Here is a 25,699-nt window from a genome sequence, read left to right on the forward strand (position 1 = left end):
ACAAACAAACAAAAAACTATTCATCTTCATAAATAACTCACAAGATTTGTCACTTGATCTTGTGGCTTATCAAACCTAAAAAGGTATTTTTCTCATTACAGAGAAATCTGGTACATTTCAAGAAACGCTGAAATATCTGTTATTTTAGGAATCAGAATATAACCTTTGACACATCTATATGTTAAACAGAAGCACTGGAGGTCCAATGCAAGTGACTTTTTAAAGTTTCCCCTTTCAAGACACTTGGGACAAAGGTTGCATATATAATTTACTACCTCTTTAATACCCTATGTTCTAAAAAATGACCTTGTAATGCATTGTCTCCAACTCTTTCGCAAAGTAACGTTTTCTTTAAAAAGTAACAGCAAGTGGGAGCATGGAAGATGGTGGCGTAGGAGGACGCTGGGCTCATCTTGTCCCGCTGATCGCTTAGATTCCACCCACATCTGCCTAAATAACCCAGGAAACCGCCAGAAGACTAGCAGAACGGACTCTCTGGAGCCAAGCGTAGAGGAGAGGCCCACAAAAGAGGGTAGGAAGGGCGGGGAGGCGGTACGTGCTACATGGACTGGCAGGAGGGAGACGGGGTGGAGGGGCGGCCTGCCGGCAAAGCAGAGTCCCCGAGTCTGGCTTGCAAAAGCAGAGGGGCTGGACTGCATGAGTTCTGACAGCCAGTGGGACCTAACATCTGGAATGTTATAAGTCAACAGCTCTGCTCAGAGAGTGGGAGGGAGAGAGGACACTGGGAGGAAGAGGTGTTGAGCCCTGGAAGACAGAGTTCAGCTCAGCGGTGGGGAACAAAGGTCATCCCTCTCTCCCATCCCCCAGACGAAATCCCAAAGGGAACCAGTTCCCCTTCACTGAACTTGCTTGCACCTCACAAACACCCAATGCTGTGCTTCTAGGATCCATCCCTCCAACGGGTCTGCCTCCCTCCCAGTGGTGCAGGGCCCCTCCCACAGGGGACCACCAACAGTAAAGTAGCTAAGCCTGCCCCTCCTGCCCCTTGCAGATCTGCCCTGGCTAATACGCCCTTTGCCAGATCCCATCTAAGCAGCACCACAAGCCTGGCAGTTGTGCCACCAACACAAGTTACTCCGGACAGCACAGGGGAAGTGCCCTGCAGTTTGGAGCTACCGCAGGGACTATCCAAAATGATGAAACAGAAGAATTCTCCTCAAAAGAAACTCCAGAAGTAGCAACAGCTAACAAATTGGTCAAAACCGATTTAAGCAATATAACAGAGCAAGAATTTAGAGTAATAGTCATAAAATTAATTGCTGGGCTTGAAAAAGAGCATAGAGGGCGGCAGAGAATCTATTGCTACAGAGATCAAGGGAGTAAGAAGTAGTCATGAGGAACTAAAAAATGCTATAAATGAGGTGCAAAATCAAATGGAGGCGGCCATGAATTGAAGAGGCAGAGGAGAGAATAGGTGAATTAGAAGATAAAATTATGGAAAAAGAGGAAGCTGAAGAAAAGAGAGATTAAAAAAATCCAGGAGTATGAGGGGAGAATTAGAGAACTAAATGATGCAATCAAACGGAACAATATCTGTATCATAGGAATTCCAGAGAAGAACAGAGAGAGAAAGGGGCTGAAGGTGTACTTGAACAAATCATAGCTGAGAACTTCCCTGATCTCGGAGAGGAAAAAGGCATTGAACTCCAAGAGGCACAGAGAACGCCCTACAGACGTAACTTGAATCAATTTTCTGCAGGACGTATCATAGTGAAACTGGCAAATACAAGAATAAAGAGAAAATTCTGAAAGCAGCTAGGGATAAACAGGCTCTAACTTACAAAGGTAGGTACATAAGAGTAGTGGCAGACCTATCTACTGAAACTTGGAGGCCAGAAAGGAATGGCAGGGAATCTTCAATGTGATGAACAGAAAAAAAATACGCAGCCAAGTATCCTTTATCCAACAAGTTTGTCATTCAGAATAGAAGGAGAGATAAAGGTTTTCCCAAACAAGCAAAAACTGAAAGAATTCATCACCACTAAACCAGCCCTACAAGAAATCCTAAGGGGGGTTCTGTGAGTGAAATGTTGCAAGGACCACAAAGTACCAGAGACACCACTACAAGCATGAAGCCTACAGACATCACAATGACTCTAAACCCATATTTTTCTATAATAACACTGAATGTAAATGGACTAAATGCTCCAACCAAAAGATATAGGGTATCAGAATGGATAAAAAAAATAAGACCCATCTATTAGTTGTCTACAAGAGACTCATTTTAGACCTGAGAACACCTTCAGATTGAAAGTGAGGGGATGGAGAGCGATCTATCATGCTACTGGAAGTCAAAAGAAAGCTGGAGTAGCCATACTTATATCAGACAAACTAGACTTTAAATTAAAAGCTGTAACAAGAGATGAAGAGGGCATTATATAATAATTACAGGGTCTATCCATCAGGAAGAGCTAACAATTATAAATGTCTATGTACTGAATACAGGAGCCCCCAAATATATAAAACAATTACTCACAAATATAAGCAACCTTATTGACAAGAATGTGCTAATTGCAGGGGACCTTAATACCCCACTTACAACAATGGATAGATCATCTAGACACAGGATCAATAAAGAAACAAGGGCCCTGAATGATACACTGGATCAGATGGACTTGACAGATATATTTAGAACTCTGTATCTGAAAGCAACAAAATATAATTTCTTCTCAAGCGTACATGGAATGTCCTCCAAGATAGATCACATACTGGGTCACAAAACAGCCCTTCATAAGTATAAAAGAATTGAGATCATACCATGCACACTTTCAGACTACAATGCCATGAAACTTGAAATCAACCACAGGAAAAAGTCTGGAAAACCTCCAGAAGCATGGAGGTTAAAGAACACCCTACTAAAGAATGAATGGGTCAATCAGGCAATTAGAGAAGAAATTTAAAAAAATATATGGAAACAAATGAAAATGAAAATACAACAATCCAAATGCTTTGGGATGCAGCAAAGGCAGTCCTGAGAGGAAAATACATTGCAACCCAGGCCTATCTCAAGAAACAAGAAAAATCTCAAATACAAAATCTAACAGCACACCTAAAGGAAATAGAAGCAGAACAGCAAAGACACCCCAAACCCAGCAGAAGAAGAGAAATAATAAAGACCAGAACAGAAATAAACAGTATAGAATCTAAAAAAAACTGTAGAGCAGATCAATGAAACCAAGAGTTGGTTTCTTGAAAAAATAAACAAAATTGATAAACCTCTAGCCAGGTTTCTCAAAAAGAAAAGGGAAATGACCCAAATAGATACAATCATGAATGAAAATGGAATTATTACAACCAATCCCTCAGAAATACAAGCAATTATCAGGGAATACTATAAAAAATTATATGCCAACAAACTGGACAACCTGGAAGAAAGGGACAAATTCCTAAGCACCCACACACTTCCAAAAATCAAACAGGAAGAAATAGAAAATTTGAACAGACATATAACCAGCGAAGAAATTGAATCAGTTATCAAAAATCTCCCAACAAATAAAAGTCCAGGACCAGATGGCTTTCCTGGGGAATTCTACCAGACATTTAAAGCAGGGAAAATACTTATCCTTCTCAAGCTGTTCCAAAAAATAGAAAGGGAAGGAAAACTTCCAGACTCATTCTATGAAGCCAGCATTAATTTTATTCTCAAACCAGATAGAGACCCAGCAAAAAACGAGAACTACACTCTAATATCCCTGATGAATATGAATGCAAAAATTCTCAAGAAGATAACTAGCAAATCAAGTTCAAAAGCATTTAAAAAGAATTATTCACCATGATCAAGTGGGATTCATTCCTGGGCTGCAGAGCTGGTTCAACATTTGCAAATCGATCAATGCGATACATCACATTAATAAAAGGAAAGATAAGAACGATATGACCCTGTCAATTGCTGCAGAAAAAACATTTGACAAAATTCAGCATCCTTTCTTAATAAAAACCCTCGAGAAAGTCAGGGTAGAAGGAACATACTTCAACATCATAAAAGCCATTTATGAAAAGCCCACAGCTAATATCACCCTCAATGGGGAAAAACTGAGAGCTTTTCCCTGAGATCAGGAACACAAAAGGGATGTCCACTCTCACCGCTGTTGTTTAACATAGTGTTGGAAGTGCTAGCATCAGCAATCAGACAACAAAAGGAAATCAAAGGCATCAAAATTGGCAAAGATGAAGTCAAGCTTTCACTTTTTGCAGATGACATGATACTATACATGGAAAACCAGACAGGCTCCACCAAAAGCTTGCTATAACTGATACATGAATTCAGCAAAGTCGCAGGATACAAAATCAATGTATAGAAATCAGTTGCATTCTTATACACTAATAATGAATTAACAGAAAGGCAAATAAAGAAACTGATCCCTTTTACAATTGCACCAAGAATCATAAAATACCTAGGAATAAACCTAACCAAAGATGTAAAAGATCTGTATGCTGAAAACTATAAAAAGCTTATGAAGGAAATTGAAGAAGATATAAAGAAATGGAAAAACATTCCGTGCTCATGGATTGGAAGAATAAATATTGTTAAAATGTCAATACTACCCAAAGCTATCTACACATTCAATGCAATCCCAATCAAAATTGCACCAGCATTTCTCGAAGCTAGAACAAGCAATCCTAAAATTTGTATGGAATCACAAAAGACCCTGAATAGCTAAAGTAATATTGAAGAAGACCAAAGTGGGAGGCATCACAATCCCAGACTTTAGCCTCTACTACAAAGCTGTAATCATCAAGACAGTATGGTATTGGCACAAAAATAGACACACAAACCAATGGAATAGAATTGAGATTCCAGAACTGGACCCACAAGAGTATGGCCAACTAATCTTTGACAAAGCAGGAAAGAATATCCAATGGAAAAAAGACAGTCTCCGAAACAAATGGTCCTGGGAGAACTGGACAGCAACATGCAGAATAATGAAACTAGACCACTTTCTTACACCATTCACAAAAATAAACTCAAAATGGATAAAGGACCTGAATGTGAGACAGGAAACCATCAAAACCTTAGAGGAGAAAGCAGGAAAAAACTTCTCTGACCTCAGCCGTAGCAATCTCTTACTCGACACATCCCCAAAGGCAAGGGAATTAAAAGCAAAAATGAATTACTGGGACCTCATGAAGATAAAAAGCTTCTGCATTGCAAAGGAAACAATCAACAAAACTAAAAGGCAACCAATGGAATGGGAAAAGATATTTGCAAATGACATATAGGACAAAGGGCTAGTATCCACAATTTATACAGAACTCACCAAACTCCACAACCGAAAAACAAATAATCCAGTGAAGAAATGGGCAGAAGACATGATAAACACTTCTCTAAAGAAGACATCCAGATGGCCAACAGGCACATGAAAAGATGCTCAATGTCACTCCTCATCAGGAAATGCAAATCAAAACCACACTCAGATATCACCTCACGCCACTCAGAGTAGCTAAAATGAACAAATCAGGAGACTATAGATGCTGGCGAGGATGTGGAGAAACGGGAACCCTCCTGCACTATTGGTGGGAATGCAAACTAGTGCAGCTGTTCTGCAAAACAGTGTGGAGGTTCCTCAAAAAATTAAAAATAGATCTACCCTATGACCCAGCAATAGCACTGCTAGGAATTTACCCAAGGGATACAGGAGTGCTGATGCATAGGGGCACTTGTACCCCAATGTTTATAGGAGCACTTTCAACAATAGACAAATTATGGAAAGAGCCTAAATGTCCATCAACTGATGAATGGATAAAGAAATTGTGGTTTTTATACACAATGGAATACTACATGGCAATGAGAAAGAATGAAATATGGCCTTTTGTAGCAACGTGGATGAACTAGAGAGTGTTATGCTAAGTGAAATAAGTCATACAGAGAAAGACAGGTACCATATGTTTTCACTCTTATGTGGATCCTGAGAAACTTAACAGAAGACCATGGGGGAGGGGAAGTGGAAATAAAAGTTAGAGAGGGAGGGAAGCAAACCATAAGAAACTCTTAAAAACTGAGAATAAACTGAGGGTTGATGGGGGATGGGGGGAGGGGAAAGTGGTTGATGGGCATTGAGGAGGGCACCTGTTAGGATGAGCACTGGGTGTTGTATGGAAACCAATTTGAGAACAAATTTCATGTTAAAAAAAAGTAACAGCAAGTGATATAAATGGGCAAGTAGAGATTATACTTTTAGGAGCAAGAAATATCACAGTTTCTGGGGAGATTGAAAGGTTAATTGTGAAGAAATAATGTATTCTTTTGAAACTTTCAGGTCAAAACAACAAATACGGCTATATTTTCAAGGTGGAAACAATAATTTAAAATAATCTAACAGTAAAAACCCAAACATTAAGAATGTATCTAACATTTCTGCACTGAGAATGCTTTTTGATATAGCGTTTTTGTAGATATGCTTTATTAGATTAAGAAATTTCCTGTCTGTATTTATTTGTTTCAGAATTTAAAAGTCATGAACAGATATTTAACTTTATTAAATTTTATGTCTATTTAAATTGAGATGATCATATGAATTTCTCCTTTAATTAATGATATATAACAAATGGCTACAAAACCAACACCTAATCAACACCAGAACTGTAACAGTGACACTATCTATGGGGGTACTTTCCACTGTCTCCCTGCTTCTCTTAACCATGGTTACTTAATCCTACCTTTTTCATTAGTTCCTGGCTTTTTGAAACACAGTTTTATTAGACATGAGTGGACCAATAAATAATATTTACTTTTAAGTTGTTTTTAAAATTTATAAAAAGGGTATCATATAGTAATCTTTTGGGACTTGCTATTATCATTTAATACTATACTGCTAAGATTCATCTATATGTTTATATATGGTTATATATTTATTTTTACTATTGTGTAATACTCCATGAGTACAAACTAGGCAATAAGACCCAGTGAATACCACGAGTATTTGAATATTTACAACTTTAGCTTTTAAAAATCAGTGCTATAAACCCTCTTGTTCTTATCTTGTAACATACATATTTGAATGTCTTTTGTGATTATGTATCTAGGAGTGGAATTTTTTGCTCATAGAGTATATGAATGTACAATTCTATAAGACAAGGCCAAAAAATTTCCAGAATGATTTTACCAATTTACTCACCTACCAGCAAGCTATATATATTCTTTACCTTCAATTTCCTATCTTTGTGATTAACATTAGATTTTCTAAGAAGTTTTTCTAAAGTTTGAACACTTTATGCATTTCTGCCATAAGTTCTTTAAGTAAACCTACTTAAACTTTGATGGATTCTATTCAGTCACATTCTATTTAAGACTCTTGAATCTCTGTTTAGAAGTGAGAGTCTAAATCATTTTCTCTTTTTGTACTTCTGCCCAGTTTAGGTACCAGAAACCTACGATTTCATAGAAGAATTTGGGAAGCCTTTCTCTCTTTGTTTTCTACAAAATAGTTTGTGTAACTCAGAGGGCATATGTAGTTTGAAAGCTGTAAAGTCTGCCTTAAAGTCTTTAATGATGGCAGGTTGATTCAGGGTTTCTTTTTTTCTTTTCTATCTCTCTCTCTTGTGTGTCATCTTTCCTGACCATATAGGTTTCTATTTTTCTTTGAGTAAATACATTTTGTTGAATAAATACATTAATATATCTTTTACTATAAACATGTACATATATGTAAACATATCTATAACATATACACATAGTAAGTATGGCACAATGTTAACTTTTGTTAAATCTGGGTATTGTTGTCTACACATGATTGAAATATTTTATAATTTAAAAAAGCACATTCTATTGTGAAAGTCTGGGGAAGGACTTAAGTAGTCTCTGTACCTGTTTTTGTTTCTACAGAAGTATGTGGAGGTGAGGGAGAGGATGGACCATTTCAAATATAGATCTAACTTTCTCCAGTAATACTGACAATATGTTTTTAGTTTTGCAATATAACCTTAGGACCCATTAAATCTTAGAATGAAAAGTAACATAATTAGGCAACTTCTGAATGTTAAAAAAAAAAAAAAATCTGCTTGCCCAGAATATTGTAACTCTAGACCTAACGAGAGCGAGAATACTTAAGTGCTTAAGTTCAAATTTCACATGTCTTTTTTTCTTTACTTTTTTAATGTTTATTTATTTTTGAGAGAGAGAAAGATACAGAGGTGAGCAGGGGTTGGGGCAGAGAGAGAGGGAGACACAGAACCGCAAGCAGGCTCCAGTCTCCATCTGAGCTGTCAGCATGGAGCCTGACACAGAACTCAGGAACCTGGAGATCATGACCTGCGCTGAAGTCAGAAGCTTAACCAACTGAGCCACCCAGGTGCCCTCACGTGACTTCTTTTTACTGCGGCCACATCACTAGCATTGAGCCATTCATTTTAAAGAACGACTTTGTTCTGTTAGCTGAACTTATTTTGTGTAACTTGTTTTCATATTTCTCAATTTTTGCTGCCTTCTTAATAAAATAACTATGGCCAAATCATGTACATGAAATAACAAAGAAATCTGCCATGTTTCATAAATTATATTAACATATACAATTTTTTATATGGTGACGGAGAGAAGTGAGGACACTAAACATAATTGAGTTATCTTCCATAAATTTTATCATTTTCTTATAAGTTTTACGAAAGATGAAATCTAACCCATGCACCTTAAGGACATTTTTGAAAACCATGCATAACAGTAACAGAATATAATGAGAGTAATTTGTAAAATATTTTTATGCCAGGGCACCTGGGTGGCTCATTCCGTTAAGCACTCGGCTCTTGGTTTCGGCTCAGGTCATGATCTCAACAGTTTGTGAGTTCCAGCCAAATTTTGGGCATGCTGACAGTGTGGAGTCTGCTTGAACTTGTCTCTCCCTCTCTTTCTTCCCCTCTCTTGCTTGCAAGTGCATGCACTTTCTCTCTCTCAAAATATATAAATAGACTTAAAAACATATTTACTGCCTTCCTAACACATCCCCTCCTCCAGGTTTTCTTGTATTTCATGATGCCTAGTACAAAACTGGATTCTCAACAAACGTTTTTATTTTTTCATCCCTGAATAGGGCCAAAATTAATATGTAAATTAATACATCAAAATTAATACACCCATATTTGATATTCATCTGAAACTCAAATGTAAAGGGCTCTAAGCCTTCTTTTCAAACCGTAGGTCTATGCTTTCTGTAGCATACTCCTTCATTATAGTATGTATCACATGTGCTTGCAGTAATGTGTTTATGAATGCCTGTCCTCTACTACATCTTGAGCTCCTGGAGTACTCTAATCATGTTTTAGTCATCTTTGCATCTTCCAGGCTTATTCCAAGGTATGCATATGTTAGGCATCCAGGAACACCTTTACTGGACAGGTGGATAGATAAGATGGGAAGAGACTGGCTCAAGAACACAGGTTGGGGTTAGTTTTCAAAGTATAGCAGGACCACCTTTTTTTCATAGATAAGTAGCAAGGAAAAATGATGTGTAAATATCTAAAGAAATGTCTGAGTGAAGACAATGATTTTCTTGAGAAAGAAGTTTTAAGGTAGAGTATTAAGAATGTCATATTTATACTCCACGGCACTGTGAATCTGGCAGCCTTGATCAGTATAGTATAAACTTTGGGAGAAAAAGATTAAAGTTAATGAGAATGACTTCAACACTTTGTCAGGAATGCAGAATGAGGTCCCTAGATTCAAAGAATGTTAATAAGAACAAAAAACCCAGGGACAATCTGACAGGTGAAGGACAGGACCTTTTTTTTTTTTTTTTTTTTGTACTGTTTACTTAATTTAATCAGAACTTAAATCAAGATAAAGAGTGCCAAACTGACAGCCAATGACAGCCCTCAAGAATAAGAGGGGGTTATCACATCCAGGTCTGAAATGGGTAGATAAGTTGCTGGGAAAAGAGGAAGAAGTTAGTAGAATACCAAGTCACATGTCATTTTGCCAAGTAAGTTTCAGAATCAGGAGGCTGAGGGACCAGTAGGGCTTGGATTCTCCTGCCAGGGCTAGAAAGGTAGACTATGCAAATCTGAACACAACATTGGCTGAAGAGGCCAGCCCCCAGGGAGGGCAGACATGGGGACAAAGAAAAGGGGCTAAGTCAGGCAAGTTGGTCCAGAGTATCTTGGGAGACAGGATGTTACAGTCAGCTGATGGAATTTCAGGAACCCTAGAGTGACAAAAGACAGAAGAGCTGCTACAGAGGTTTGCAGACCTAAGTCCAGCAAGACATACTGTATATGAAGTAGAGTAAATAAAAGAGGGTGTATTAGATGGGGGGCTAAAAGGGCTTTTGGAGATGGCTGGCAGAACACAATAGGTAAAATTCCAAGCACAGATACTCTGTATCTAGGAGCAGAGACACAGGCATAAGACTATGTCCCCTCAGTGGCTGGATGCTCTTTTCAGGAAATACTGGTGACACTAAATTTAGGAAGGGATGGAATATCATGCAGAGTATCAACTGGGAGGCCAAATAGGGTTGTGGTCCGAAGCTGTCTATGACAACAGAGAGGGACAGCAGCAATTCTAATGATGCCTGACTGACACTTCATATGACAGGGCTTTCCATGTGCACGGTCTTGTGAGATTTACTCCAAAGCCTGGGACTCTGTAGGATGAAGCTGCAAGTATGGATGAGGTACTCTCAACTGTGGGGGCTGCAGGTGTGCAGAGGTTATTACACTGTTGAATTCCATCCAGATCACTGAGGGTCCTGAAAAGTGCTGTATTAGAAGTCAGCTCCTCTTCCACTTATCCCTGGCATAAAATGCAACCCATTCATACCCTGACAGCTTCTACCTATGACAGACTAGATATGACACTGAAAGGAGAGGGGGAAGCAGGGCTTTCCTGCATGGGTAATATATCATAGTACTACGCAAAGATTCCTACAATTTTAAAATTCCCTTGATTTGCTCCTCAAACATTCCCTTGATTCTCTCTCCTTCCATCCCAAATTATGTAAAAGGAAGAATGCAGGGTAAGGGAGAAAGCTCTTTGTACTTGGTGTCTCTAGATCCCTCTTTGTGCTAATTGTATAGTATATTCCTTTGCATGCTGATTACTCCAGAAAAAAATAATCAGAAATAAGTATTATTAAAATCTCTCATGATCGATATAGGGCACTGTGCTAGTTCTCTGTTCTGGCATGATGATTTCTATGGTTAAACAAGTCTTGGTATGGCATATTTCCTAGGAGAAATGTAAGGTCTTCTTTTGGTTGGACAAAATATTCTTTAAAGACTCTCATTTTTTCCCTTGTTTTTGGTTGTGAATATGAAATGTGGGGTTTTAGTGACAGAATTTAATTGTGGTCTCTGTATGTTGGTGCTGAGCCCAGAAAGCTTTTGGAAATGGATGATTTTTGTATACCAAAGTAATAAATAAAGGCCGTACACCCTCTGCTTTAAAATTTCTTGCTTATTCTTGTTCTTGAAATCAATTTTTGGTTAAAAAAGAAAAAAAAATCTCTCCCTTTTTAAAATAAGTAAATTGGTCTTGATTATATGTCTGTCTGAACTCCTTGCTGATTATTTTATGTATTATATCTGTCTAGAACTAGGTAAATTATTTTTAAATTCATTACTTTAAAATTCAGTAAATTAATTCATGCAATTTAAAATCTGTTTTCCATAGCTGTAGGAATAGATTTGTATTGTTATGCTAACTACTATGATCTGATTTGTTTTCAGTCACCTTGGTGTTGGAACTGATGCATGTATAATTTTTAGGGTCAACTAAGGTTTACAGTGAAAGATAAAATTTCACATTAAAAAGTGTAGGGTTGCAATAGAGAATATGAAAATAAAACCTGGAAGCAAGATTAATACATACTGAGAAAAATGAAGGAGAGGCTAAGTGCCCTGATTTAAAAATGAGCGTGTAAAATGTGCAGTACCACTTCCTTCGATCTAAAAAATAAAAAAGGATATAGTTAGCAAACCAGTCCAACAATAAAAAAGAAAAAAGTGGCTTGTATAAAAGAGCTTAGTCACCAAGTGCCCCTCAATACTTGAAAAAACTTTTTATATTTTTATATCCTGGTAAAATTCCAAACAACCAAGACATAGATTAGATAACAAAGTTTCCTTCATCAGATGCTTTATGATGTAGAACTAAAACTATATGATAGGGATTTAAATCTTGAATCTGGGAGCACCTGGCTGGCTTAGTTGGTAGAGCATGTGGCTTTTGATTTGGGGTTGTGAGTTCAAGCCCCACGTTGGGTGCAGAGATTACTTAAACATAAAATCTTTAAAAAAAAATCTTGAACTTGTTGTACATTAGTTTGATAACCTAAAAAAGTAAGTTACCTCTCTGAACCTCACTTGTAAAATGAGAAGCATAGTTCAGAATATTTGTGAGGTGCCTTTTCATTTATAAACCTCTGTAGTTCCCTGTGCTACATGCTAATCAATAATAACCACTTCTATTCAATTTCCTTTTATTCTCTATTTACCCAAACATCAATCCAGTATTATTGAGTGCTTACTAAACACTAGGCCCCCAGGTTACTAAAATTCTTTGTGAATCTCTGGTGTCCTGGGAGAAGCAGACTCTTGTATGCACAGATTACAGTACTGAGGTGTGGGCCCCTTGAGGCATAGGAACAAAGAACCTGCAGGGTGTGGAGATCGTTCAGAGCCCAGGTAAGCCTGGATGTTGAAGGATTAGTAGGAGCTGGATGAGAGGGAAGGCCATTCTAGACCAGGAGAAGTGCACTTGCAAACGTATGGTATCTTGAAAGAGCTTTCCATGTTTGGAGAAGGAGAATCTCCTTGTGGCTGGAACATAGGTCAGAAGAATTGTTGAGAAAGGAGGCTGGAATGGAAGGTTGGAACTAACTTGTGAAGATCTTGCCTTAGCCACTAGCCATAGTAAGTAAAGAAGAAATTTACAGCATAAGGAATTTAGATTTTAACTTACACCTGCTATTTTAAAAGTAAAATAATTAGGTTGTCATTATGTATTCCACTTGAACAAATCCTTCAACCTCTCTAGATTTTCAGTCTCAGCCTACCTTTCAACACTATGTTTCTGTTTGTCAGTCTTCTTATGTTTATTTCTAAATGTGGGCAGTCCCTAGCTATCAATTTTTATATAGACCACTCCATTTGCAAATGGCTTAGTTTCTTCTTGTTTTAGTCTCCAGTAACATAAAAGCCTATTAGCGATATATATAATTCATGACTCCAGTGAGCAGATCAGTAGCAATTTGTACCTTTTTGAAAAGTAGCATGTATTCATACAGTATGAGGTAGATTTAAAACTTTTTGACCTAGCCAGACTACCAAACAGTATTCCATCCTTAATTTCTGGTGACATTAGTATGCCGACTTTCTAATGTTTACTATTTGTCAAACTTCATAGCCAAATTTTTGGCTAGGGAGAAATGTCCTACATCACCTTTTAGGTGTGCTAGAAAAAAACAGCTGCTAAAAATCAATTTTCCATTTCTGGAAAGTGCAGATACTTTGTGTATCCACAGCTTTTATTTCAAAGTATTTGCTTCTTACAGCTTAATCTTTTAAATGGCCACTTTGCCTCACTATCCATATATATGTCAAATATATGCAGACTCATCACTTGTGTCCAAACCTCTGCATTTTTGTTATAATCTGAGGAAGAATGATTACATAGACAACTAAAAGTCTGAAAGAGATAATGTCACAAATTATTTTCCATATTTCTTTGGATTAAAAAAATTTGTTTCATACGGGCACCTGTGATGAGGGAGCATAAGGCAAGCTAAGGACTATGCACTAAAGCACAAGTTAGCACCATCCCCACTCCCAGGGTCTGATATGTGTGACATCCCTAGGCACTCCTGGCTGTCCAAGAACAAAGGAAAGGACAGAAAACAAATGGTTAAACTGATAGAGTCTCCATCAGTTTACAAATATCCTAGTAATACTACAAGAACAGGGCAATCTTATCAATAGCCTAGAGTCCAGGAACTCCTACTGTCTTAACATTAATGCTTTGCTAGAGGGAAAAACAACCTTAGCTTGACAATAGCTAGGCCTCCAATAATCTATGAGTCTTCTTTAGCATATGAAAATCCCTTTGAAGAACTTCCCGTTGACTTCACCTTTCCCAACTCCATAAGTATATAGCCAGTCACTCTTCATAACCCCAGTGCCACTCTTTCTGCCCACAGGTCCAGTTCCCATGCTTTAATCAAATCACCTTTTGGCACCAAAGATGTCTTCAAGAATTCTTTCTTGGCCATTGGATCTGAACCCCCCATCACTCCCAAACCTCTTCACCTGGATGGCTTAGTCGGTTAAGTCTGACTCTTGATTTTGGCTCGGTCATGATCTCATGGTTTGTGAGTTTGAGCCCTACAATGGGTTCTGCATTGACAGTACAGAGATTGCTTGGGATTCTCTGTTTCTCCTCTCTCCGCCCTTCCCCTGCTTGCTCTCTCTCTCTCTCTCTCTCTCAAAACTAAATAAATAAACTTGAAAAAATAAAAACAAGGTTTTACAGATAGTATCAGGAAATATATATCCAGACAGCACCATATAGATCACAGCAGTTTATTATATGTAATAATTAACTACATGTATAGTTTATTAAGAAAAATCTCAAATAATATTTGTTATAATATGACTGATGTGTACCAGAAAGCAAAATGGAACCTGGGCTGGGCACCAAGCTGGAAGACAGGGAACATCTCTAGAGCTTTCTTAGATGGGTATGGTCTTCTGATTACACAATATATACTTCTCTGCAACTTGCTTTTTTCCCCACTGAAAATGACCTCCTTGTTTAGATACTAACATTGCAGATCCACACTAAAATTGATTGGAAAGATATCTGTGTAAGTTCTTTCTCATATTTGAGGAGAAAAGTAATGACAGCATTAAGGCAGCCAAAATCAACACATTTGTGTGTTGACAATTCAAGTGATTTATGTGCTTACCAGATGACTCAATAAAATAATGCATAATTTCCAAATCTACTGACACATAACAGAACTAATCATATTTTTCTGACTTAGGCAACTTCTTTTTTAAAAGTGAATAAAATTCAGTGAGTTTTATATTTATTAAACTTACACACCTTTTCCTCTGAAATTAAAAAAAAAATAATCAACTAAAACTATTTCTCATAAGAACAAGAGGAAAGCAGTTCTTTAATGTTTCCATCTAGGTCTGGTGTTTGTCCCATTTTGCACAGAGATCATCTGGCCAGGAGGCACGTGGAAAAGCTCTCTCTGTAGAGCTGCCAGCCTGGACTCAGTAGGACTTGAATCATTTTTTGCCAATGTACCCCTAGAAAATCATATATCTTTTCTGAGACTTCTCCCTCTCCTAAAAAGGGAGGTTCATTGCAACTGTCCTGACCTCCTTATATAATTGTTCTGAGGATCAAATGAAATATGAAAATACTGCTTTAAAGGTAAAATGCTATACCAAAATATATTTAAAAAATAAATTTCCTTTCTATTTAATAAAAAAACAGGTTTGTTCCTAAAGAGCAATATAAGCTGAGCTTCCTAGAAATAAATGACACCAATTTAAAATCCAACATAAAGATTCAATAAAGAGCAATAGCCACTATGTGATGATCACCAAGAACGACATTTGTTAATCTTAGGCCAAAACCAAGTATCCCTGCTTGTAGAAGCAGTCAACCTCTGTGGTTGAGAATCCTCTGAAAGGTAGTATTACAAAGTCATTAGAAGATGATTTTAAGAGAAACAAAATCAATTACTAGAGCTTTTGTTCACAAATTGATTTAGGGTTACAAAGTAAACTTCAGATTGCTTACTTTATCTCGAATGTGATTCAGGATAATTGAATAAGTGCTTGGCAGTGGCTCTTTCTTAGGTACTCAAACTCTAGGAACTAAGCTTGTAAGGAAATAGAATTCCTCTTATATTTTAACAAATGCTAAGTACAGAGAAGCAGCAGCTCCTCCCCATCTGCTCTCCAGATAACTAGAAAAGATTAGTCACGTTAGATAAAGATCTGGAATTTCACTGACTTCCTTTTTGCTTTCCACACCCCACCCCCAACTCCATGTGCCAGGGTTGCCTCTGTTCCCACTATACAAATAAATGGGAGGCTTTGCTAACAGCTCTACAGAAAAGAGATGACTCCTAGATAGAGGAGATATACTAGCCAGAAGAATGTTCCGACGTTTTCCTTGCTGACGCTGTCTGGAAATGTGCATTGCTCCTTATCTTTTGTGAAGTGGAGAAGGGGTACCCCTGCTGGTTCTTTCTGGTCTTATGGAATGTGCTTTAGGATCAGTCCTTTGAATGAAAGGGGAAAAAGGACACTGGAAGATATAAGATGATTGAAGAGATAAATGGTCTTGTAAGAGGTATTTGACTGAAGAGGTATTTGACTTTAAACGTGGCAGGTGGACTCTCGGGTGACCACAATGATTTCAAATTCTTTGCTGTCCATGCTGTCATATATTTCCCCTCCAATGAGTATAAGTGAGACCTGTGGTTTGCTTCTAACCAATATAATATGGCAAGGATAATGGGATTTCAGTTCCCTGATCACATTACATTATATAAGACTCTGTCTTAGCAGACTGAGCTAGAGTTTCTTCTAGTTGGCTTGATGTATTCAGAGACCATGTTGGGAAATCCACATGGCAGGAAACTGCCTCTAGAAGGAGAATGTTACCTTGCCTCTAGAAGGAGAATGTGACCTCCAGCAACTGAAGGTATCATGAAGGACACGGGGGCAGCCTCCAGCTGACAGCCAGACAAACAGCTGGGCCCTCATAAAGCAATAGGGAAAGGAATTCTGAAAATGATCTTAATTGTCTTAGGAGCAGATTTTTCCCCAGTCAAGCTTACAGACGTGAATACAGCTCAACTGACACCTTTACTGCATCCTTGTGAAACCCTGAGCAGAGGACTCAGCCAAGCCATGCATGGGCTTCTGGCCCACAGAAACTGTGGTATAATCAAAATGCATTGTTTTAGTTCCTAGTAATTTGTTACACGGCAATAGAAAACTAATATACCAGATAACAGGAGGAGGTAAAAAAGATGACTTGTTGAAATGATTAAAATGCAAGTAATAGAGAAAAAGGTGAAGGAAATAGATTAAGTGAAGGGCACAGGATAGCATGGGAAATGGATAGCATGAGTGTTCTGTATTATTTACAAAGAGTAAAGACCTATGTTTGTGAATGGAATACGAAACACTGCTGTACAGCGTTCCTGTAGAATGCAGCCATTTCAACTCATCCTGTATTTTTTCAGATCCTAAAGTTTTTCTTTGCATTAAACATTTATGTTGCTTGCTTCTTAAGTGTGATCCCTGTATTGCACATTCCATTTTCACAGCTTTGTTTAGAGTCTCTATAGCAACTGGCCTACTCGCCCTTCCTTGCCTTACCTAGTTGAACTGTAAGAAACTGCATTTTATAACAACAGAAGCAGTGAGATTTGATATTATAAAGGTCTTTTTTATTAAGGGTAGGAGTATACTGAAGTAGTTAAATCTTTTTTTAACTAGAAAAAGCTAGATGTACTTCCTGGTAGCCAATCACTCCTTCTTACTGTATCTGCCTCATCGATTCACCATCTGCTTCCAAACTCCATCCAACAACATGTTTTTCTTCTTTGATCACACCTCTTATTTTCTCACTTTTATTTAAATTCACATGAACCTACAAAAGTTAACACGTTCATGCTCTCAGTACCTCACACACAATTATATTCTCTGGGCCATTCACTGTCAATTAATGATGGCCATGAAGTAAGTCCCTCAAGGAATACAGTATGTGGACAACTTGATGTTGATGACATTGGAGGGTGAGGAAAAATAGGTTTGTATGGAGTCATAGCCACAGCTACAAATAGCATCTCTTATGGCAGGATCCTGACATATTCTTTGACTGTCTGCCTCCCTTCTCAAAGACAGAATGTGGGTTTTCCCCACTGTCCTCTTTCCCTCTGCTATCTTGGTGAGAAATGCTCTTCTCCCCAAAGAGTCAGAATGTGAGTGTCAGAATGTGAGTGTCCTCACACATTCCCTGCTTCAGTGAAACTATCTGTCACCCATATTTGCCAAATTTGTGGACTCAGATAATTTCCATTTTATGCTCTGTAATCTATTAGTTTGCCTTTGAGGTTTCATAAAGCTTAGCAGGTGCAACACATAGGGATTCAATGATGCATGAATGATGGTAGGTAATAAGTGCTATTGTCACAGTGCTACATTTCTAGATGGCAGTTCCCAGAAAGGACCTATAAAAGCACCTACAGGTAGACTCTGTGTGTAATTCCCAGCCAGTTCATGATGGCAATAATTGAAAGAATATGATAACTGTGTTCAGAAGTCTACTTTATGAATTCTTTAGATAAAAACTTGGACATTTATTCCATAGATGCCAGTATAGCAAAATGCTGATTTGGTCTTTATCAAATTGATTTAGACAATACGCTCTGCAAACCTTCAGAATTAAGACTAAACATGTCCTTAATTTTCAAAAGTATCTTTTATAATACATGCTCTTACAAGGATCATTTCAATTAAAGATTCAAAACATTGCCATCTAGACAATGGTTAACAAAGCAGCAAGAAGAAATGGAGGCAAGTAAATAAATAGTTGAAAACAAAAATTTTACAAGCACCTATGACTTAAATATGCTTATATTCAAGTCATTAAGTTCACAGCCATTTCTAGTTTTAAGTTACTTCACCAATAAAGACTGCAATATCTGCATATATTTCTGTTTTGTTCCATTATCAAATTAATTTAAACAAAGTATAGTCTAGAGAAATGAAACATATTTTACATGAATCTATTTTTTTTTTAAATTTTTTTTTCAACGTTTATTTGTTTTTGGGACAGAGAGAGACAGAGCATGAACGGGGGAGGGGCAGAGAGAGAGGGAGACACAGAATCGGAAACAGGCTCCAGGCTCTGAGCCATCAGCCCAGAGCCTGACGCGGGGCTCGAACTCCCGGACCGCGAGATCGTGACCTGGCTGAAGTCGGACGCTTAACCGACTGCGCCACCCAGGCGCCCCTACATGAATCTATTTTTAATGTTAAAGAAATATTACTGTCCCTACTATATTATTATCACACCTTATATTCTAAAAGTTATAAAATTTTAAAAATGAGGTCTTTTAATTAATGATTATTTATTTTAGTTTTCTCTTCTGTATTGGTTATGTGCAAACATAAAATTTTAAAAATTTGGCCCAGATTAAGTGCCTCCCCAAATCAACTACTGTGCAGTATATGTGGAACTAGTTGCTGTTTTGCAAGATTCAATTTACCTAAATAAGAATCTTAAAATAGTCAATAATATAAAACATTAGAAAAAATAATTCCATAGAGGAAGAAATAGAATAACCCAAATGGTAATAGACTTCACTTAAACAAAACTTTAATTATTATAAGACATTTCGACTTTATAAAAGGCATGTCTCCCTTTGTTGAACATAGAGATTTTAGACTCTTCTTAATATTAGTTGAAATTGTAAATAAATTCCATGAATAAAACAAAAAGTAATGTGACATGATATTTTATGTATAAACCACCCATATTCTCTTCTATCCTCCATTAAAATAAGAACCCCAGGCGTGCACTACTCTCTCCTATCTGAATCATTAAACTTTCATTCTGTAAATAACATCCCTTAACCACATTAAGGAAAGATTGGAGGGGCGCCTGGGTGGCTCGGTCCATTAAGTGCCCTACTCTTGATTTCCGCTCAGGTCTTGATTTTGGTTGGTGGGTTCGAGCCCCACGTTGGGCTCTGTGCAGAGAGTGTGGGGCCTACCTCAGAGTCTCTCTCTCTCCCTCTCTCTCTGCTCCTCCCCTGCTCATGCTCTCTCTCTTTCTTAAAAGAAATAAACTGAAAAGCAAATTTTAAAAAAAAGCAAAGATTGGAGAGAATCTTTCAGAAAATAGCTATTGAATCTACTAGTCTACCTGCCACAAGACTTTCTTCTTAAATTCTAAATCGGTGGTATTTAAGTATGCCAAATTTTAAGTAATTCCAATGAGAAGCAAGTTTCCTTGAAAACTAAAATGAGGAATATTGCTTTGAATATAATTTGTGTTACACCCTGCTTTTGCAAACTGAATCTTCCATGCAACATGAGCATGCAAAATTGTGGCATTGGACTACTCTGACTGGCTGGGGAAGGGGCAAGGCTGCCCCAAACTATTGTTGCATCTTCCCCTCTGCCCTCTAGCACCACCTCAAAGGCAATCCTGGGGTCCTGAGGAATATAATTAGAAAACTACCAATTTAAAACATTTTGACATATTCTATTTTTGCTTATATTGTATCTATTCCTCTTCCGATTCAATGCTTGGCCACTCTACTCCCTAAAGCTACCCATAAATATGTACAGTTCCCTTAAGAGGAATGTAGTAATAGGGCATTATCACATGGCTACTTTAAATAAGGACATAGTTGGAAAACTTGCAAATTAAGATCTCCATCATTTTTCAATTAAAATATCCTATGCGTCTTTTATAGTGCAAACCGTTCTTAGATCATCCCACAGAGCTGGAGGTATTAGACTTAATTTATAACATACTTTCAGATAACCATATTTTTTTTCAACTATACACCTGCTATGCTTATATCATCAGTAGACTAAGTTAAATATAAGAGATTTTGATTACTTTATCAACTTTCCTTTTGGAAGAGTATTTGAAACTGAACTTAGAGAAATCCACTGGGAACAATTTCACAAGACTTCTTTTCCATTTCAATTATTGTACCCTTTCAGGCTATTATGTAAAGGTTTTTATATAGCAAAAAAAAAACCTTGTTTTAAAAGTTCCTTTTTTTTCCCTCTATACTTAGGCAATAAATGTAAGTTACATTAATACCGTCCATTTAATATATTTTTATTTCTATACTAGCTAATGGTAAGAAAGATCTGAATAAAGTCTTAAATTTGGAGTTTGGTAATTATTATAGATTCTTTTTTTTGCTGGCATTTTATGAGAAACACTGTTTACCAACACTATATTGCTTAGTTCTTTCCAAATTACTTTTTGCCTGGAGAGAAAACCTGGATCTACTGGAATTATTTCCACTTAAATTATGTGCAGAGAAAATCATTTCTCATTTTGTTTTTCAAGGAAACATGTTTCTCATTGGAATTACTTAAAATTTGGTGAAATTAGAAAACAGAATTTTGTGCAAAACTTTGTATTCCAAAATTCCTGTTTACTCATTTCCCTTTTTTATTTCTTCATATCTTATAGGAATTTCTCTAGACTGTACGTAGGTGAAAGATACTGTCTCTTTCACTGTAAGACCGAGTACGATTAACCTGTACACCCCTCCCCCCCAGCCAAGAGTTTGGGTTGCCTTTTTCCTTTCTGTTTTAAAAATATTTATTTGTTTATTTTGTGTGTGTGTGTGTGTGTGTGTGTGTGTGTGTGTGAGAGAGAGAGAGAGAGAGAGAGAGAGACATAGAGACAGAGACAGAGACATCAATCAGGGGAGGAGCAGAGAGAGAGGGAGACAGAAAATCCCAAGCACACTCCACACCAGCAGCACAGCCCCACCAGGACTCAAACCCATGAACCATGAGTTCATGATCTAAGCTGAAATTAAGAGGGCCACTTAACTGACTGAGTCACCCAGGCACCCAACGTTTTTTCTTTCTTTATATAAGTAGTTTTACTTATGATACTCGTTTATTGATGAAAGACATGGCAAAATAAGTATTTCAAAATTCTGTAACATTTTAAAATTCATTTTAATTTAATTCTTACCAGAAGTACCTACACACATTTTTTTTTAAGTCCTGGAGACAACCCTCAGTATTTTAGGGTTCTAGAGTACCTTAGCAAACCCTCCAGCCCTCCTCCTTGTAGCCCACCTCCCTAATATGGGTAGTGGAGTTAGTGGGCGTGGGTAGGGTTTGCAGGACTCTGGTTGGGAGTCACTACATTTGTGTATAAACACATGTTTCAGAGAAGAAGGATGGGATGCGAAGGGAAGACATTTATTCCATAAATGTTACTTTTTATATATAGTGTCCCCACACCAGTATCTGGCATACAACTGATGAACCATTTGCAAAGTTATTTCTACATTGGTCTAAAGAGTAGAATTATCTGGCAATAATCATTAAAACTGCTGAGCTGTTACATGCTAAAAATGAATGTCAAATCTAGGAAGTTGAAACTTTAATCCATTTTCATATACTCTTAAAATTTTTAATAAAATTCAAACTGTAGACTTATCATATAATCACTTTGGGAATTAAAAATATCACAATCTTGCCTGACGAATCATCTTAATGGTCAGTGAAATTTGTATGCTATCTGTGATCTTACTTAGTGGATATGTCTCAATTTCTGCTTTATTACATTCCATTACCATGTTTTATTCATCTGCCTATTCCTCTCCTGCTCAAAATTTTCAACCAAGAACAGAAAATGCTGTAACTTTTATGAAGGCTAACTCTCCCTCCTACCCAGTAAGCAAGACTACGAGTCTCATTATGTTCTTGACAGACATATTTTTATCCATAATGAGCTAAGACAATATGTACCCTAAATTTACCTCGGCTTCTGTAATTGATCAATTAGGAAGCATAAAGTATAGCCACTATGTTCTTATTTTCCCCTGACCTGTTTATGAGTAATCTTAAGCTTCTTTCATTTCAGTAGTCAAATTTAATGATCCCTGGTAAATCTGAAGATAGTCTGAGATGAATAGATGAAAAGAGAGCAAGGTGTTTCTGATTAAATTTAGTTGTTCCTACAAGCATATCAGCCAGCATATTATGTAAGTACCATTGGACAAGTGCAAACCTTTCTAGTAATATTGGACACAGAATGATTAAATAGTAAAATCTCACACTACAGTGTTGAACAAGAATTTTCATGATGCCTATATTTCTGGATAATTATAGCTATGTTTTCCACTTTGGTATTCAAGCAGAAAGAATCTACTTTAAAAGAAAATTTAAGTATCCCTCCTGTCATTCCAGGGTGTGGAAGAATATACTACAGCAGAGGGAACATGGCTGCCAAGGCAGCAGAAGACACTGATGATACCAGAAAATGCATTGACCATAAAAAAAAAAAATGTGCATATTCTGTAACTGAGAGCCAGGATTGCCCAGGTGATAAAGGCTTAATTGTTCTTCGAGCAAGAAGTAGACACAGAAGCAGTGAAGGCAAAGAGAAATATCAGTATGTGACACACTGCAGAGGATCCAGAGTGTTTTGGGTATACCGTAATGTATGATGATGGCATCAGTCATTAGACTGTGGAAACATAACAATAAACAGGTAATAACATCGCAAGATCATGAGTGCTAAGGTATGGAGAATGTTCCATGGGTTACCAAAAAAAACTTTCTGACCCTGACAGGCCAGGCAAGTCTTTCTAGAATAAATGATATCTGAAGTAAATTCTAGAACTTTCCTAGTCAGAGTGTAATCCACCAGAGCACTGTCACCATTTAGAAATAGTTGTTAGAGATATAGAATCTTGTGTCCCAGCCTGAACCCACTGAAACAAATTTGTATGTTAACCAGATCTCCAGGTGATCTGTATGCACATTAAAGCTTAAAAAGCATTGTTCTGGAAGATAACTTGTAAGTAACTAAATGAATAGGCAGAAAGACAGCCTTCCAGACAGAGGGACCAATGTGGGTGAGGGGCTTGAGGTAGAGACAGCTGCCCTGTTCTGGGAAATGTAGGTACATACTGGTTAGGGTGGGCAAAGGCAGTTTAATGGGAGAGGTTGCTGGGAATGAGGCAGAGGTGTGCAGAGGTTGGAGAATGATAGATATGCTATTTAAAGGAATTGGACTTTCTACAAGATAACAATCAAGAGGATCATTTTTATATTTTAGTAAGATCCCTTTAGCTGATATAAGGAGAAATTTTTGGTGGAGAGCAAGTAGTAAGGAAGCGGAAAGACAAATTAGGAGTCTATTGTGGTAGTTAAAGGGGAAAAGGATGGTGACTTAAACTGGGTAAGGGCAATGGGCTGGAAAGAAGTACACACTTATATAAGGAATTTTAATGAAAAACTTAACAGACTCAGTGATTAATTGAACACTGGAGATAGACAGGCTGTGAGTAAGGGTGAAGGAGAAATCCTAGAAACTCAGATTTCTGGCATGGGCATTTGGGTGGTTGATGAAACCAATCCCTGGAAAGAAAAATTGAATTTTGATGGAAAAGGTAAGCAACTTGTTCAACGCATTGAGTTTGAAATAATCTGTAGGACATACGAGTGATGAGAGCTAGTGGTGGCTGGATATAGAGGCCTAGAGCTATAAATCTGGAGGTTGTCAACAGAGTTGTTAACAAAGGATGAAGAGTGGATTGTATGAACCTAGGGAGAGCATAAAATTTGAAGGGCAAAAAAGAGGGCACAAGAAAGAATGTTGGGCAACAGGAAGAACAGCCTTAAGACACACCAGAAAGGATCAGGGTAGAAGAAAAAATAGCCTATTTTTATTTCCACATCAAGAAAGAACTTACTAACTATGCCAAATGTAAAACCTTATTGCTAATATGAACTTCCTGAAAGCAGTTTCAAAAGAAGTGATGGGACAAAAGAGAGAGTAGAAAGTGAAAGGGATGTGAAGAAATAATATTTGTTCATATTATGCAAACATCGTAACTGGGAAATTATGGAAATGATAATCATTAACCTGAAGACATTTTGCTGTAGGGTCAAGAACAGATGAAACCCATGGGATCTCCCGGCGTTCGTTCCAAACTCAGAAGATCCAGACTGTGCTGTGATGACATGGCATTTTCACTCTCTGGACCTCACTAAGCCTTTGTTTTGAATAATAAATATCTTTAACGTATTGATGTCATTGTCAAGCTGTGATACATTTATCTATAGAAATAATCTGAGCATGTTAACATTATTGTCTGGCAATTAAGCAAAATTCCAGGTAGATTAATGTTTAATTTAATGAGGCTAACATTTGAATTAAGAACTTGTGAGATTAATGACATTGAGAAATGTCTAGAGTAAAGAACACTGTCACAAACAGGCTGCCACACAAACATCAAAGTCAGCCTTAATAATAGTGCAAGCCTCCGTAAAGGGGAATTAGATGGCTGGAGACTGGACGGTGACTAAGGATTGCTGAAAACTGTGCCTGTAAGAATTCAAAGCATTGTAGGTGGTGGGAAGGAAGAACTATCCACTGAGCAGGCAGGATGGTCATCAGATACCACATGCACTTCTTTCCCTTTACTGCATTGTCCCTGCCCCTGGCCCAGATGGCAGACCACCACCACCAATTCAGGCACAGGTCCAAGTTCTTCACCAAGTTCTTTATTTCAGGAGCAATAATTTATTAGGACGGGCGTAATTATTCCTGTTCAACAAGGGCAGAAACTGAGCTTATCGAGGTCCAGCAACTCAGGCAAGTCACGTGAGTAGCAGGTGTCCTTGCTGGGACTCACAGTAGAGACTGGCAGTTGCTGAGGCTCATGTCACAACAGTAAGGCCCCCGCCTTCCAGGAACTCATTAGTACTTTTTAGGACTAGAGTTGGGGCTGTATTTGAAATATAATGTTTAATAATCAAAGGTCCTCTTTTTTTAAAAAAAAAAGAAATTAATTTATTTATTTTGAGAGAGAGAGTAGAGAGAGATAGGGAGAGAGGGAATCCCAAGCAGGCCTCTGTGCTATCAGCACAGAGTCCGACGTGGGACTTGAACCCACCAACCACGAGATCATGACCTGAGCCGAAATCA

General features: G+C 37.6%; 1 protein-coding gene and 1 long non-coding RNA gene across 3 annotated transcripts in view; one reads left to right on the forward strand and one right to left on the reverse strand.

Annotated features, from left to right (window-relative positions):
- The window catches only part of EDIL3 (EGF like repeats and discoidin domains 3), a 410,169-nt gene that overhangs the window by 33,991 nt on the left and 350,479 nt on the right, over positions 1-25,699 (reverse strand). The gene's annotated exons all lie outside the window — the stretch shown is intronic.
- Positions 313-24,907, forward strand: LOC128316072 (uncharacterized). Its single transcript, XR_008299504.1, has 3 exons — positions 313-532; positions 22,951-23,254; positions 24,655-24,907. It is a non-coding gene; the product is annotated as an uncharacterized LOC128316072 (long non-coding RNA).

The sequence above is a fragment of the Acinonyx jubatus genome, chromosome A1, assembly GCF_027475565.1.
Source record: "Acinonyx jubatus isolate Ajub_Pintada_27869175 chromosome A1, VMU_Ajub_asm_v1.0, whole genome shotgun sequence".
NCBI classification, from domain to species: Eukaryota; Metazoa; Chordata; class Mammalia; order Carnivora; family Felidae; genus Acinonyx; species Acinonyx jubatus.